Source organism: Calonectris borealis, chromosome Z (assembly GCF_964195595.1).
Source record: "Calonectris borealis chromosome Z, bCalBor7.hap1.2, whole genome shotgun sequence".
Taxonomy (NCBI): domain Eukaryota; kingdom Metazoa; phylum Chordata; class Aves; order Procellariiformes; family Procellariidae; genus Calonectris; species Calonectris borealis.
This window is the reverse complement of record NC_134352.1, coordinates 19,928,970-19,947,197: the sequence shown is the minus strand read 5'-3', so window position 1 is coordinate 19,947,197 and position 18,228 is coordinate 19,928,970. Positions and strand designations below refer to the sequence as shown.

The following is an 18,228-nucleotide window of genomic DNA, read 5'->3' as shown; positions in this document are numbered from 1 at the left end:
TACTATTAAAAAGCATTTAACAATTTTACTGCAAATATGAGCTTTTCTCGTAATTAGCAATGGCACTTGACCATTAACATCTATGCAAATAGCTTTATTTTGATAAAATTAAAATGAAGAAAAGACAAAAACTTGACAATTTTTCATACCTTATTCCCCAGACATAGCCTATAATGTTGTTTGCAAAAATTCTTAGGAGTTAAAGAGTGTAAACAGCTGTAAATTTAAGCATTGTCAAACGAACTTTTTATTTCAGTTAAAGTTTGGTAGAAACTGGAAAATTCAGTGAAGAACAGATAAACTATTCTTGAGAGACATCTAGGCCCCTGAGATCAGAATGTCATCTTTGGAAACTGTCGTCATTTTTTCATTTGAGAAATCAGAAATAGACAGCAACTGTACTTCTGCAGCTATACAATACTATCCTACGTAGAGTACTGCTATTCAATACTATTTGTTTTAAATAATATGGTCAGCAGATACAACCCAATATTAGCACGCAGTTGTACAGATATTAGTGCTCTAACAAAAGTGTGGGATGAGGTGATGGCAGAAATGACAACTATAGAAGTAGTAATATTATTTTAAGCTGTAATTTTGTAGTGTGTCCTTTCAGAGATTCCTAAAACCCTTCACAAAAATTGAATTACATTTTTGAAACGATGTTAAAGAGATAAACCTCACTACATCAAAACCTACAATGTTACAAAATTTATGCATGGGGACATACATTTGCTTGTACTGACAGAGAGTCTAACCAAAGGATCACTCTTTAAAAGGGTATCAACCTCATGGAGGGCACAACAAAAACTACTCAGAAATATCAGGTGGTTATTTCTGTTTCTTGTGCTTGGGTGGCCCCCAGCATATAGAATCATAGAATGGTTTGGGTTGGAAGGGACCTTAAAGATCATCTAATTCCAACCCCTCTGCCATGGACAGGGACACCTTCCACTAGACCAGATTGCTCAAAGCCCCATCCAACCTGGCCTTGAACACTTCCAGGGATGGGGCATCCACAACTTCCCTGGGCAACCTGTTCCAGTGCCTCACCACCCTCACAGTGAAGAATTTCTTCCTTGTATCTAATCTAAACGTACCCTCTTTCAGTTTAAAGCCATTACTCCTTGTCCTATCACTACATACCCTTGCAAAAAGTCCCTCTCTGGCTTTCTTGTAGGCCCCCTTTCAGGTACTGGGAGGCTGCTATATGGTCTTCCCAGAGACTTCTTTTCTCCCTAACTCTCTCAGCCTGTCTTCATAGGAGAGGTGCTCCAACCCTCTGATCATCTTTGTGGCTCTCCTCTGGACTCGCTCCAACAGCTCCATGTCTCTCTTGCGCTGAGGGTTCCACAGCTGGACACAGTACTCCAGGTGGGGTCTCACAAGAACGGAGTAGAGGGGCAGAATCACCTCCCTTGAGCTGCTGGCCACGTTTCTTTTGATGCAGCCCAGGATATGGTTGCCTTTCTGGCCTGCAAGTGCACACTGCCGGGTCATGTTGAGCTTCTCACCAACCAATACTCCCAAGGGCTGCTCCACCCAGCCTGTATTTGTGCTTGGGATTGCCCCAACCCATGTGCAGGACCTTGCACTTGGCATTGTTGAACTTCATGAGGTCTGCATGGGCCCACGTCTCAAGCCTGTCAAGGTCCCTCTGGATGGCAACCCTTCCCTCCAGCACGTCAACTGCACCACACAGCCTGGTGTCGTCTGCAAACTTGCTGAGGGTGCACTCCCACTGTCCATGTCGCCGACAAAGACGTTAAACAGGTCCCAATACTGACCCCTGAGGAACGTCACTCATCACTGGTCTCCACTTGGACATTGAGCCGTTGATCGCAACCCTTTGAGTGCGACCATCCAGCCAATTCCTTATCCACCGAGTCGTCCATCCGTCAAATCCACGTCTCTCCTATTTAGAGACAAGGATGTCATGTGGGACAGTGTCAAATGCTTTGCACAACTCCAGGTAGATGGCGTCAGTTGCTCTTCCCTTATCCACCAACGCTGTAACCCCATTGTAGAAGGCCACCAAATCTGGCAGGCACAATTTGCCCTTAGTGAAACCATGCTGGCTGTCACCAATCACCTCCTTATTTTCCATCTGCATTAGCAAAGCTTCCAGGACGATCTGCTCCATGATCTTGCTGAGCACAGAGGTGACACTGACTGGCCTGTAGTTCCCTGGGTCTTCCTTTTTTACCTTTTTAAAAATGGGGGTGTTATGTTTCCCCTTTTCCAGTCAGTGAGAACTTCACCGAACTGGCATGACTTCTCAAATATGATGGATAGTGGCTTAGCAACTTCATCCGCCAGTTCCCTCAGGACTCGCGAATGCATCTCATCAGGTCCCATGGACTTGTGACCTTCAGGTTCCTTAGATGGGTCTTGAAGCTGATCTTCTCCTACAGTGGGCAGTTCTTCATTCTCCCAGTCTCTGCCTTTCCCTTCTGCGACTTGGGTGATGAGGCTTGGGCACTTGCCGGTAAAGACCGAGGCAAAAAAATCACTGAGTACCTCCACCTCCTCCATATCCCGAGTAACCAGGTCTCCCATTTCCCCCCGGAGAGGGCCCACATTTTCCCTAGTCTTCCTTTTAACACCGACATATCTATAGCAGCTTTTCTTGTTGCCCTTGACATTCCTATATATATTATATATATATAGGTGCATGGGGTTGCTCCTCCACAAGTGCAGGGCTTTGTACTTCAGTGCAGTCACTTGAGGTTACTGTCTCCCCACTTCTCCAGTCTGTTGAGGTCCCTCTGGTTGGCAGCATGACCCTCTGGCATATCAGCCACTCCTCCCAGTTTTGTGTCACCTGCAAACTTGCTGAGGGTGCACTCAGCCCCATCATCCAGATCATTAATGACGATGTTAAACAGGACTGGACCCAGATTTGACCCCTGGGGTACACTGCTAGTCACTGGTCTCCAACTAGACTTTGTTCCACTGGTCACGACCCTCTGGACCTGGCCGTACAGCCTGTTTTCAATCCACCTCAATGCCTACTCATCCAGCCCCTACATAAACAGCTTCTCTGTGAGGATCTTATGGGAGACAGCGTCAAAGGCCTCACTGAAGCCTAGGTAGACACCATCAGCTGGTGTCTGATGGGTGGCTAGTCATTTCATCATAGAAGTTTATCAAATTGGTCAAGCATGACTTCCCCCCCATGCTACTGATGATTTTCTTGACGTTCATGTGCCTGGAAATGGTTTCCAGGATTAGCTGCTCCAGCACCTTCCCAGGGATTGAGGTGAGGCTGACTGTCCTGTAGTTCCCTGGGTCTTCCTTCTTGCCCTTCTTGAGGATGGGGGTGATATTTGCTTTCCTCCAGTGTTCAGGTATTTCTCCCAGTCATCATGATTGATCAAAGAACTATTGAGAGTGGCCTCACAACGGCTCACAATGACACCTGCTCCCTCGGCACTCGTGGGTGCATCCCATGAGGGCCCACAGATTTATGTAAGTCCAGTTTGCTGAAGTATTCCCTGTCCTGATCCTCTTCCACCAAGGGTACAATCTTCCTTGTTCCAACCTTCCCTCCCTGAAGGCCAGTCTTGCTGGTACAGACTGAGGCAAAGAAGGCATTCAGTACTTTTTCCATGTCCTGTGTAAACAGGTCCCCTGTTATCTATGTGCCTTTCAGGTCCATTAGCAAATGAGCCAGGGTTATCTGCTAAACATCCCTGCCCACCATGCAACCTGCCAAAAAGAGGAAAAGCGAGGACAGCACAAAGTGTCTCTCCCGTTTTTTAATTGAAAAGCACTTGACTTAGTAACCACCACAAATCTTTTAACTATTCATGTAATTTCCAGTGATGTTTTTTTTTTTATCAAGGAGCTTCAACCAAGTTCTCCACTTCCAGCACACGATGAGCTATCTGCATAGAGCACAGTCCTGTGGGAGGGCTCCCCTAGCATTATGCAGGACCACTGAGGGGGTTGAGGAAGACTAAGTACACCACAGGCGATACACTCAGCCTCTAGCACCTTCAAATTATGAAGGTGCTGGAACGGTTCAAGAGAAGGATGTATCTTTTTCATAATGAAAAATATTAGGAATTGTCAGACCTCCATATTACAAAAAGATGTTGCTATTGACAATTCTGCTACTACAGTTCCCTAATACATTTTCTTCTCATTTTATAGATGGATAAGTGAAAAGAGTCAGATAATTTATTCAACACACATGGTGCTAAAACCAGACTTAGCTGGTAGGTGATTGCATCCTTGTGCTCCATCCAGTGAACCAAGGCTGTTCTTTTTCCTCAGCAAGGTATCAAGGACAGTCATAAGAAATCCTTTTTCTAAAGAACTGTTTAAGGAAAGATGAGGGAATATTTTATTTATTTCAGTTCAGCCATTTATCTAGAAACAAAATATTTTCTTGGCAGATAAGTAAGCTGCAACATTTCACCAGGCTGAAAAGCTCAGCTTCACCTTACTCCTCTACAGCATGTCTCATGTCACAGAAACATACGCTTTGTTAGAGTCTATTTTGCATTCCTCTTTGTTTGACAGTACTTTGTTTCACATTTTATGTGAAATATCTTTCTGGTATGAAAAAAATTTGCACAAATTCATCTTTTTTGGTCCTAACTTCAATTTTCAAGCCATGTTTTCTCCCTTGTCTTTGTTAAATAGCATGAAAATTGTGCAGTAAAAGCATTGGATACTCGACAGATCTTTTCAGACTATATCCTTAGTTACAGATCACTTTTACTGTTTTCTGTGGTTTTGGTTGGTTGATTGGTTGGTTGTTTTTTAATGAGGAAGGGAAAGTCTATTTCTGAATAAATACTACTAAAATCTGATGTGCAAGTCTACTTGTTGTTGTCAAACTTTACTTTACAACATGGTTCCTTAATTAGAAGCACACTTCATAGACAAGACTGTGGAGTAACTGAACAAACGATCTGACTGACAAAGCAAAAATAATCCTTATTACATCCGTTAAAAAAAACCAAAACAAAAAAACAAAACAACAAGAAGCTCTTAGAAGTGCAGAGCTCTTCCTTGAAACGTTCAAAAACCATACACATTACTTCTCTTAAAAATACATTCAAATGCTTTTAATACAGTTGGACTCTGTTTTATGTATGATAACCACCTTACTGTCATTGTTGATACCTTCAAATAATTTCACAATTTTTTTTCACGTAATTGTGCTCTAGATTCAATGCTTTCATAAAGAACATTTTTAAATGCCAACTTTCTAACATTGCTCTGTCAACCTGGTCTCTCACCTGGATTTTAACACTTGCAAAAATGTGTGGCCTGGATCTGAAGGTTCTTTAAGGCTGAGCTTAACAATCAAACTTGGAATGGAGACCATAATATGAATTTTTGGAGTGGAAAATTGCCAGAAGTCTCTCCTCCACTCCATTGCCCTTTCTATAATTCCTTACAGAGGGGAATTAAATTGTGAAATAAACAACTAAACACAGTGGAAAAGAAAACTAGACTGTCTCAGTACAAAGAATAAGGGACGCACACCCAGATGCAGAGCATCCGCAACGTTGTAGGAAAGCAGCGGGCATGCAGTCATGAATTTATGTCAGCATGTGTAGGAGTATCCACAGTAGTGCTAACCTAGATAGCACAGTTAAAAATAGCAGTGAAGACAGATGAAAACAGATTTCAGCATAGCTTAACAATCTGTCCAGAACGCTTGGACAGCCCTCTCTTAAGTCTAGGCTGGCATGTCTTCACATCACATATAGATCAAAGCTAGTACAGATCTCTCTGCATGTCCTGCAATCACACTACTCGATTGTAGTGCAGACACATCCAGAAATAGTGCTACTGTACATACATTGATCTAAAAAATGCATTTGCAAAAAGCAAAGCCTGGGAACATACCGTAAAGCATATGGGACCTGATGAGGAACACATGCTGGAAAGAGTGTCCATTTTCCTAAATTGTATTAGCTGGGCTAATTCCTGCCGCTACACAATCTGCTTCCCTTGTAGTCCTGGAGGACAGGGTAACACGTGCTGGCTGGCCTTTCCTGCTGGGATTCACAGAGTCAGGCCAGATTAACCTAATCCTTCAGGTACAATGACTCACCCAGCTTTACTGTCTAATGAAGAGACACCGTTACACTCTACAGGCAGCTGGAGGCAACCGTGTTACGTGTAAATGGCACTCATCCCTCTTCATAAAGTACTAACACTGGATGCTGAAGCCCTAACCTAAGCAGGCACATTAGTTATTAGTTTCAAGGCCAGTTATTTCAGGAGAACATCAAGATACCAACAATGCCTTCATCCACTATTGCTGCTACCAGGGGCAGAACTTGGTGTGATGCAGAAACCCAGGACCTGACAAAGTCCTTCAAATTCAGGACCTCCTCCCCTCAAACGGTGGTTTGCTGCACAGCTGCAACACTACATCCTCTACTAGCTACAAGCTACAAACTACTACAGACACTACGTCCTCCCAAGGATAGCTTACTACCATTTGTCCAGCAAGTGACCAAGGGGATTTACACATGTTCTTAAACTGACTGCGTAATGAACGATGCACTCCAGGGGGATTTTGTGTGCATTTTGCTAAATCACAACCAGAAGACAAGTTAAGAAGGAATGCAGTTCTTCAGCACGCTTAGCTGCCTTTACATATAAAGACACACAAGTTAGTGTTGACTCAGACAATTAAAGCCCTAGATCACGGCAGCAGGGATTACATACGGGCAAATCTATCATGGGAAGAAGCGAGCAAGCGAGCTAGTGAAATACAGAAAGTTCTGGGCGCAGGGATAAAAATCCCACGCTGCCGCCTGTCTCTGCGGAAACCCTGAGCACGTGCACAGTCGTGCTCCACTCAGCTGTCCTGACCTGCCCATCTCAGCACTCAATCACAGCCAAACCTCCAGTCACCGGGCAGTGCTGTTCCAGCCACTTCACCTCAGATCCAACTCGTGAAGTGCTTTACTAGGAAGTGCAGAGAGGCAATGGTTAACTCCTCCACATAGGGAGCATCCCAGTAAAGAGCAGAAATATTTCCATTATGCTGTTTTGTAACGTGCTTCATCTATGACCCTCAAGAATAACTGTAAGGAGGTGGGTGAGAGTTTAATTGCTCTCTGTTCAGTCTTAGAGAAATGACAGCTAAATTTGCCAAGTATGGTGTGAAAAACCTACCCATTAGACTGACATTATCAATGCTTTTGAAAGCACTACCGAGCAGCTGAGATAATTGCTAAATTTGTGTCATATATACTAGTACCAGATTCATAATGCTGAACAATAAGTAATGATTTTATATTAATCTCTCAGATATTGGTGCTCCCAAAACTCTGTTCCAAGAAATTGAGCTATTTGTAAACAGAGGCTTCCTGAATCTAGAATTAAGAGTCAACTTATCACCAAAAGCAGTATCATTACTATTTATCACAGATACAACATAGTACACTAACATAAACAAACGTTAACAGAAATGTATTGAACCCCCAGGCAAAACCTCCAACCATTAATTTTTGGAACTGCACCATGTGCTCTATAACAGTATATCACAAACGTGGTTCTCTTTAACTTGCAATTAATTGCTTTGACAGCATTTTGTCCAAGATCTGGCCTGTTCAATCATAATAGCAACTACTGTTATCATAATTAGACTTTAAGAGGTAGTTCTCCTTTTCCTATGGAAAACTTAAAATGCCATATGCAAATAACTAATACAAAGCTGTATATAGAGGAATACAAACAAACTCAGCCTCCTGAAAATTATGCTATCAAATTGCTTTAAGCAAATATCGCATCAAGATGTTGTAGAATGCATCATATTCAAAAGGACAGTGAAAAGCTGAATCCTCCTTTTTCTAACCTGTTGATTGTTCCATGGGTACAGTGCCTCACTCCATCCACATCTACCACAAGGATGCCCATTAACTTAAACATGAACAATGTTAGTCAAGGGGCTCAGGTAACTACAATTCTGCAGATATGAAGTGAAAAGCATTGGCGGAGTTCAAGATTGCAGTATTTATTAAAAGTTGCTTACATTTAGCACCATCAATTCCTTTACCTCTAATTTAAAATCTGGTTTAGGTTAATGAAAAGCAAGCAATTAATGATTGATTAAGTTAAGTATAACTCAATTGATTAATGATTAAGTTAAGTATAACTCAATTTCCTGGTGATTCCATTCTGTAACTCAAGATAAGTTTTTCCCCATGTCCTAGCAACAAGCACAAATACTGTGCTTTACCCAGTGCTCAACATATGAGTTTGCAAAATTATAATATCCCACTATTTAGCATAATTAGGACACATACCTTAAGATTCTCTGAATGTACATGAGGAAAAGTGAGTATATTTAGACCATGCACCATAGAAGTGTGGGTCAGGGAATGTGACATGCAGCTTCTTTACCTTGCTAGCACTCTTCTGCTTCTGTGTGCACTATATTTCCCAGTTTTATTTTTAGTTTGTTTGTTTGTTTTTTGCTTTTAAAAACATCTTGGACATAGCATTTACAAATACTCAAATAAATCCTCACCATGCTTCAATATTTAAACTTCAATATTTAAAATCTTCAGCCAATTCAAAAGCAATTCTTGGGCGCTTAATAAATTTACTACCATGACTCAACTGGAACGGACAGCGTAGCATACAAAAGGCAGAATATTTACAACAATATTTTAGTAAAAGAGAATACGAGATATGTACATGCACATACAAACATGCCAGCAGTTATATGTTAGTCTGGACAGTTAAAGTTACTTCCTATTTCTTACGAAAAATGCCAGTCATATGGCCAGATCCTGCAAAAGAAGTACATGCATGAATAACCAGCAAAGCAGTATAGCTACAAATCATAATCAGGTGCATATCCCTGTCACGCACATGTGAGAAAGCTATGCAGGACTGCCTGATTTTTACTCACAGATGTAAACAAGTTTGCTAAAATGGGGGGGTTGAAGGGAAGTGTTAAGTTCCTGATTAGAATTTCATTTTAAATGGCAAGTTCCAGATTGATACACTAACAATAAAGAAGATGGGGGGGGAGGGGGGAGATTTATACACAAGGATAGGTCACATAATACACTGTATTGAGTTTAAAAGATAAGTGAGACAATGCCTTCTTCCCCGGTATAAACAAAGAAAATTAATGCCAGCAGTTTGACTGCAAACAAGAACTGGGGAGGAAACGGAACTGAAAAGGAAATGCTTACAGCAAACCTTACAAACCTAATGCTACTTTTAACCAGAAAAATACATTTTCAAGCGTTACTCAATAATTCTTTATAAAGTGCAAATCAACCACATTCATATTCAAAATAAGCTTTTGCAAATGCTCCTTAACATACAAGAAAATATACCTAATGAAGGAGTGCCCCAACTGCCAAACTATGACAGCTGAATTGTGCTTCTCTTTGATACCTCTAAGACCTTCAGACCTCTGAATCACTTAGAGCTTTATCTAAGAAGATGAAATTACAGTTCCACCTTAGACTGGTAAGCAGCAGGTGATATTTCTACCACAATAATTAATTAATTACTTTTTTCCCCTCAGTTAAAAACTCTCTTGGGACCTTAAATCAATAAGGTATCTGATGCATATGTTCTATTTTCTTGTTTCCAATGGTTCCACTGTGCATATAAACCTATCGCACAACCACATTTGCATTTAAAGAGAAATTCCCCTGTGTTTACTATGCACCTGCTCCATGTAAGGCTATCTTCTCTGCCTCCTTTGAGAAACAGACAGATCTGCCAGAAAAAGAGAGAGCACAGACACAACACTCCCCCAAGTCCTCTTGCCAATTATCTAAGCGTTATTTCCTTCAGTTTAGTTATAGTCCTATTCTGACAACAGTTGAAAAGACCAACTGCTTGCCTTTCCAAAATCCAATACTTCTCAACTTTTTTTAACATATTTTTCATCTTGACAATGAACATCTCAACTGTACAAAATCACTATATTTTCTAAGCAATATACAGTAAAGCATCGGTAAATGGGTTCCTTACAAAGACTTCCACTGGAAAAATATGAACTTTTCTTTATTTTACTTAGTATTAATTAACATGCCTGCATAAGAAAGGATGAGAATATTCTCCTCCTGGCATTCTACCTTCAACTGTACCTGAAATAGATGTAAGTTTATTCTAATAAATCTGAAATAAAAATGGTAATTGTTCCCTTCTCTTCCCCTCCTTGGTCCTGTAACCATGCTTGTGATTCATGGATTGCTTCTGGAGCTTCATGTCGGTTATCAGAGACAGACAGGTGTGGAAATAAAGCTCTGCTGCACATCCCATCTAGTCAGCTAAAACATTTAAAAACTGGGCGGAGGGAGACAACGTGCTGCATCCCACAAAGGCTGCTGGAACTACTAGTCTTCGTGGTTGTGAGGTGCAGCATCACCACTCCATGCATACATGACACCAAACGATGCCACAACTACGAGTACCAGCATCCCTGCACTATTGCCGATGTGACTTTTGCGCTGCTGTCCGTGACGGTCCAGTCCCCCTCGCCGGGCTGCATCTGGCTGTGTGCTCCCCTTCCTTGCTGGCATCTCACCACAGCCTGCAGGCAGCGCTACCCACACGTCTCCATTTCAGAGGACAGAAACTAGAGTGGCCGCAGCAGGGCTGTCACACTTTTCCCTCCCTGGTTCTAACCAGGCAAGTGTCCAAGCAGGATGGAGCTGCTGTGAGTGTAGAGACAACAGGGGCCTGGAGCGTCCTGGAAGAGGACTGTGCAAGAAGGAGAGCTGTACCAGTGCGGGTGGTATCCCACCTCACGTACGTGTGGGAAGAAGACTTCTTGCACCCGTGGAGTTCGCATGGGGACAGGATTTGGCTCCCAGCAAGACCAGACAATTGGGAAGCAGAAGAGCAGTAAGCGGCACTTCCTAGTTTCTTGAAGCTCTGCTGATGCCTTGTCAAAAAATCATAGAATAGAATCATAGAATCATAGAATCATACAGGTTGGAAAAGACCTCTAAGATCATCGTGTCCAACCGTCAACCCAACACCACCATGCCCACTACACCATGTCCCTAAGGGCCTCATCTACACGTCTTTTAAATACCTCCAGGGATGGTGACTCCACCACTTCCCTGGGCAGCCTGTTCCAAGGCCTGACCACTCTTTCAGTAAAGAAATTTTTCCTAATGTTCAATCTAAACCTTCCTTGGCGCAACTTGAGGCCATTTCCTCTTGTCCTATCGCTAGTTACTTGGGAGAAGAGACCAACACCCACCTCGCTACAACCTCCTTTCAGGTAGTTGTAGAGCGCGATGAGGTCTCCCCTCAGCCTCCTCTTCTCCAGGCTAAACAACCCCAGTTCCCTCAGCCGCTCCTCATAAGACTTGTGCTCCAGGCCCTTCACCAGCTTCGTTGCCCTCCTCTGGACGCGCTCCAGCACCTCCATGTCCTTCTTGTAGTGAGGGGCCCAAAACTGAACACAGTATTCGAGGTGCGGCCTCACCAGTGCCGAGTACAGGGGCACGATCACCTCCCTATTCCTGCTGGCCACACTATTTCTGATACAGGCCAGGATGGCGTTGGCCTTCTTGGCCACCTGAGCACACTGCCGGCTCATGTTCAGCCGGCTGTCAACCAGTACCCCCAGGTCCTTTTCCTCTGGGCAGCTTTCCAGCCACTCTTCCCCAAGCCTGTAGCGTTGCCTGGGGTTGTTGTGGCCGAAGTGCAGGACCCGGCACTTGGCCTTGTTGAATCTCATACAGTTGGCCTCAGCCCATCGATCCAGCCTGTCCAGGTCCCTCTGCAGAGCCTTCCTACCCTCCAGCAGATCAACACTCCCGCCCAACTTGGTGTCGTCTGCAAACTTACTGAGGGAGCACTCGATCCCCTCGTCCAGATCATTGATGAAGATATTGAACAGGACCGGCCCCAAAACTGAGCCCTGGGGAACACCGCTCGTGACCGGCCGCCAACTGGATTTAACTCCGTTCACCACAACTCTCTGGGCTCGGCCGTCCAGCCAGTTTTTTACCCAGCGAAGAGTGTACCTGTCTAGGCCGTGAGCCGCCAGCTTCTCTAGGAGAATGCTGTGGGAGACAGTGTCAAAGGCCTTACTGAAGTCCAAGTAGACCACAGTAATGGTAACAAAATAAGTAGATATGTGGGATTATGGCTTTCCAATCATGAAAAAAATAAAAGCAAAAAAATGACCTATCACTTATTTACACTACTTAGGGGAGGGACTGCATCTCCAAAGGTACCACTCCGTCACTTTGTCCAACCAGCCTACCTTTTAAATGCAGCACTTTGTAAACTCAGAAGCTGGCCCCAAAGAAATCATGTCATACTTACTTACCACATTGCTATCATTAGAGAAAAAAAGTTAAGAAGAGGAGCAGTTTCTATCTAATAGAATTTACTGTCTTCTATAGGACTTCCTTACCTGAAGGACTGCCCATCTCCTTATGCCAAAATGCCACTTCAAGTATTTTGAGTAGCCCACACTGGACTACTGCTCAAACAAGGAGTTTTTTTAACAGGCGGGTCTCTTACAGGCTCCTCAGATTTGGAGATAACTCTTCACTGGCCCCTTCCTCTGATATAATTCTATTTTACCCACTTTTTCAACAAGCTACAAGCCACATTTGCTTTCTGCTGCACATTGAGGCAATGACACAGACCGGAAATCACAAAGATCTGAAAAATGACTGAACTGCTGGTTTAAGATACTGTTAATGACTGGGTGAAGTGGAACAGTCAGTTTGCATAAATCAGTCTTTGACACACGAAAACATGCAGAAATGAAACATACCACACCTTACAAAGGGAGTCGTTTCAAACCAGGCATGGGCACCCTGCCTCTGTGTTAACTGAAGGAATACCTAAAGGAAAAGTTATTATACAATTTTGGAACTGTAACTATAGCGGTGAGGCAAGTTTCTTCTTGACAACTGGACAGGTCAAATTCTAATTGTTTTACTCACATGAAAAGCCGGTCTCACTGTGTTTGAACTCCCCCTTGAGCTACCCCTCAAGCCCGCTCTCAAGACCAGGTTTTCAGCTTACATGCAAAATCTTCAAAATATGGCTCCAGTACGGCACCAGGCATACTCGCAGGCTTAGCAGTACGAAGAGCGAAGTGGCTTACCATGTTCACCAGGCAGTTTATGAGCCAGTTGCAGAGGATTTTATGGTGAGAAGCTCATGTTTATGAGTGGTAGAAAGGCAATGGGTCATATTATTTATGGCTCATTGGGAGTAAATGCAATACATATACCTACTAAATTCAGTAAGGGCAGGACACTATGAAAGTCTGCTCCAGCACACTGCGCAAGGCTTAAATACGTGCACATCATTCAACATAATTCCTGGCTGCATGATCAGAGCTATTTGCACAAGATATAAAGTAATTTTGATTTTCCCATGCTACGATTGTATCCTTGGCTGAAGAACCACTTAAATATCACAAAAGGGTCCAACAATCAAGTGATGTGCCTCAGAATAATTTTTTTAAAACTTTTTTTGTTACCTTTTGCGGTTGGATAGCTAAGGTGTACAACGAGGCCATGCTTCCAAGATTTTCTATGGAACCATTTGGTGGGTTTTGGGGTGGAGGGTCTTCTTGAGAAGCAGTTGTGACTGATTAACATCTCTCTAAGAGCTGTGGCTTTAAGCCAACCATTGAAAATGCCATGAGGTGATAACACTGACAATGAAGACTGAGACTATTTAGGAGCTGGTTTGTATCCAGTACCACCAGGACCAGACCCTCGAGCTCTTCTTCATATAAATTGCATTTGCTCGCATAAAAACGCTCACTAACACTGGTATGAAAAAGGTTTGATCCCTTGTGCTGCAAAAACACGATCTTGGACTGACCCAAGTATAAGCCAAAGTGCAGTTTTTCCACCAGACAACTTTGCTTCCCCACAGTTACAAACATTCAACTCCTACTTCATTTTCTTCCAGATGTCGGCGTGCCCCGGTGGGACAGGAGGGTGCTGAAGGCTGCGTCCCCGACAGGGACGCCCGGCTCCGAGCAGAGCAGAAGCAGATTTGCGTCGGCTTCGGGTGTCAGCGGGTTTGACTGCGCTGCAAGGGGTTTTGCAGCGGCACTTCGCAGAGCTGACATCACGAATGTGCTCAAGCCCCAATAAAACCCCCCGCGTTCAGCCCTGATTTCATGCGGAAAACACTTCCCCGGGGCGGGCCGGCGGGGGCCGGGGCTCGCCCCCCCCCCGCCCCCCCCCGCTCCCGCCCCGCAGCAGCCTCTCCCGCCGCCCGGGCACCCCCGCTCCCGCGCCCCCCGGGGACGGCCCGGCGGGGGGACGCGCGCAGCCGCGCCGGGCGCCTCCACGCTACCCGCACCCCCCGTATCCCCCGCGGGGGACCCCGGGCCCGGCTCCCGCCGCCCGGGGGACAGCGTCAGCGGCGGCAACAAAGCCCCCCGCCCGCTCAGCTCCGCTCCGCTCCCCTCGCCTCACCTCACCCCTGCACTCCGCTCGGCCGCGGCCGTTTCACGGCAGCCGCGGGGTGATGGAGACGGGGGAAGGACCCAGGTGCCGCCTCTCGGCTGCCGCCCCCCGCCACTCCCCGCCGGTGCAGGCAGAGCTCCGGCGGCGGCCCGGCTCCCGCTGCCCCGCCCTCCGCCCCTGCCCTTCCACCGGCCAGCGGCCGGGAGGAGGGCGGAGCGGCCCAGCCGCACGCTCGGCTCCCTGGCCGCCCGGCGGCGCGCCCCGGGGGGCGGCACGCACTCACCCGCCCCGCGGCGCCCGCGCCTCCTCCCGCTGCCGCGGCGGAGGCCTGCTGCGTCACAATGCCGCCGCGCCCGTGCCGCGCTCCGCGGTCTCGGGGCGCGGGGGGCGCTGCCACGTGACCGGCGGCGTGGGGAGGGGGGGGCGGGCGGTAGCGGCGGCGCCCCCCCCTCCCCGGGGCGGGGGGAGAGGCCCCCGGCTGCCGGCGCGGGGGCGGGATGGCCGGGGGCGGAGGCAGCCCTGCCCCGCCAGGAGCCCCGGGGCGAGCGCCCGCCCCGGGGGCGGCGGTGGGTGACGGCTCCCGCCCCGCGGCTGGCTGGCAGCACCCCACGCGGGATTTACGCACGTGTAAGGCGATGCCCGCCGCATCTGAAAAGGCTGCACCGCCGTGTCAAATGCTAAGCGCGTGGCACTGTGCTGCACTAAAAATACCTGAAAATATTGAGTTCAGTTCGCTCACATCTGTTTAAAATAAAAACTTGGTGGGTTTGGGGGTTTTTTTTTTGGTCTGCAGTAAAACCTGGAAAGCGTCGCTGCTTCCCTCTGCTTCACGCGGGTGGAGCCGGTGGCGCTCTCGAACGCCTCCCCACTGCGCGGGTCTCACCTGCCGTGGCGAGAAGCCCGTGCTTGCGCTGAGGCTGCCGAGGGCCAGCAGAGCTGCCGGGGGTGCCCCTGCACCCCGCCGCTCCCAGCGCTCGGTAAGCTTGCCGGACACCCGCCGGCTATTCCTCGGGCCTGGGGAAAGGAGTCCCCTCCTAACAGGTCGGCCCGAGCAACACCCTGCCGCCGGGGCATCGGGTGGCAACAGGAGAAGAACAGAAAATTGAACCCTTGGCTGGTTTTCTTCTTTGTGATTTAGCCTGTTCTGTGCCGGGCTTTCACAGCATTAACAGGGATTTTTTTTTCCCCCTTACTGTTCATAGGCACATTTTCGATCCTGTCTCTTAAACGTATCCCTTCATAATACCTTTCCATCTCCCCTTGCTTTTGTGTGCTTTTACACTTCAAACACAGAACTTCTTAGCTTTCATTTTCTCCGACAAGCAAATACTGCAAAAGCCCAAAAGATGCATGTAGGAAATTAAAGTGAATTTATGGTAGTTTGGCATTTTGGAAAACTATTGCCCGCAGAACACATAGAGCACACTCAGCAGTACCGCAAGTATGCCCACATCAGTCAGCATGTAGCGCTGCCTCTGGACGAGTATCTCTGGAAACGGGGAAAACAGTTCAGTCTCCAGCTCAGTGGGTCTCTGTCCTTCCTATAGGGATTTCTAGTGAAAGTGCTAATCAAAGTGTGGCTACTGGACATAAAAAAATAACTCATTCTGCTTAAACCTGAGGCACAGCCATCAGACAAGTAACAACCTTGAGAAGCTTTTCATCTGAACCCAGCAACTTGGAGATGAAAGGAAATAGAATCTTCCGTGATATGTTCCTTGAGCTATCTAGGTGCTGCAGCATCACGCATTTTCAATATTTTGCAGCTCATTTGACATAGTTGCCCAGAAGTGGAAAGCTGTTATATTTCTTTCTTCTTAAATTGCATTTTTAAGATGCGTAGAAAACAAGCTTGAATATGAATTAGAGTGAATTCTAATCTTCACGTGCAAAGCCAACTACGTGGAGCAATACTATCTTAACCACCTTAAAAAATGTCTGTGCTGATTGAGGGTGAGGAGGGTGGGAAGGTTTACTTTGGAAACGTCTTTTGCTTTTATGTCATTAGCTTTTATGAAAGGGCATATTTGGACACTGCATGTTTCACACTTGTACATATATGGAGATTAAGTAACCATTTGGGGTATTTGTAATGCATTTGATTAGGTGGTTTTATACAGGAATGTTGGTCAGCTGTGTGTGATTAAATGGTTTGAAAGGAATGCAGGTCAGCTCCAGAACACAATGTCATATAGGAGTATGGCCTATTTGACGAACAGCGTTGATGAAAAACCAAAACCAAAAAAATCTTATTTTAATTTAGAGGCTATAAATACCATCCATATGCAAATACAGCTTGTAAGATAAAAGCTTGCCAAGTGTCTTTGTATGTGTTATATGTGATAGTATCTCAATTAGAGCTGATAACCCTGTTTATATATCTACTTCTGAACTCATTGCTGGAAATACTGTTTGAATAAGAAGTGCTGATTTGGCTATATGGCTGTACAAAAAATAAATTATGATATACAACTTCAGTTCTTTTAAGAATTTCAGGATGAATTTTTACTGCCAGTTACATGGCACCATCATTATTTTTTGTCTAAAATAAAATCACAGAACACTAGCTCTGTTCTTACTGTGTGTGCAAACACAAAATTTTCCTGAAATAGAAACAACTTCTCATTGGTAATCCTATTCTCAACAGAGTAAAGTCATTCGAAAATGTGTTGCACATTGTTTTTCTAGTATGTTCCTTCAGGATCATTTAATGGTTTGTTGAACCTCGGTATTCCTACTTGATGAAGCCGAGGCTGGTATTTGCGTCAGAACTGCACAACGTATGGTTGGATGCACATGGGAAAAGGCAGGTCTTCTGTGGGCTAGCAGCACTTGCAAAACTGAATTCTGTGGCCCTCATCAAGGGCCCATGGCAGTCAGCAGCAATCACAGCATCCATCAGTGATCACATCCATCGATGTTAATGAATATGAGAGAAAACCCTCCATTACTTTCAAAACTCTTTTAAGAGATGACCTTGAGACAGATTTAGAAGTGTGGTGATTGATAATACTGCTCATGAAGACATGACCGCATTTTAGTTAAGGCACAAATCCCATGGAGATATGTTTTGCAGGAGTTTTCCTGTTCCCGTGCAGGACCAACTCTGGTGCCTCTATACCCATTTCTGGAAATGCGCAGCAGTCCTGCGATGGAAAAGATAGGCAGGAACAGAAAGGAGGCAGCAGGAGCCTGGAAGAGATGAGCCCGGTATGGTACAGTATGTTGCCATTTTTTTCAGAGCAGCAAGGTTAGGAATCAGTGTTCTGCTGTACAGATAACTTAAACAGTCGGTAACACTGTAGGGTTTTTTAAGTACTTCATATGTAAAGGCAGCCTGTGGACTTCCAGATGGTGACCTAGGACTGTTGATGTGTGATATCTCCACCAAGGAACATCACGAACAGTATGGTATTAAGCAAAACCTAGCAATTACAGTATAAGTGTATCTCCTGAAATAACAAAGAGCAAGCCTTAACTCAGTCATATGATGATCCATGATGACTCACAGTCATTCAAAGCAGTCATTGGGGCACTTAAATGTTCTCTTTAAAAAAACAAAAATCCCATTCAGTTTTGAGGACTAGTAAGAATAACTATCATTGTTAGAGCACGACAGAATTTATGTACTTACTTCAAAAGTGAGCCTAATCGAGGTGCGTTGTTCCTATATTCACCTTCAGATTCTGAGTGGAGTTAAATGGGACACAGATCAAGTCAACCTTGCAGCTAACTTTCAAAAAGCATTGTTCTTAGTTTTTCCCACCTTCAGTTTGCCCTGCAATATATCAAATATATTACTCAA

General features: G+C 45.2%; 1 protein-coding gene across 2 annotated transcripts in view; it reads right to left on the bottom strand.

Moving 5' to 3' along the window:
* Nucleotides 1–14,602, bottom strand: part of SNCAIP (synuclein alpha interacting protein) — a 99,323-nt gene extending 84,721 nt beyond the window's left edge. Inside the window, exon 1 of one of the 2 annotated variants that reach the window (XM_075136697.1) lies at nt 14,433–14,602. The gene's annotated coding sequence lies outside the window, so the exon portion shown is untranslated. The remainder of the gene's footprint in view (nt 1–14,432) is intronic. The other variant, XM_075136695.1, reaches the window with a different exon arrangement.
* Between the last annotated feature and the right edge of the window lie 3,626 nt (nt 14,603–18,228).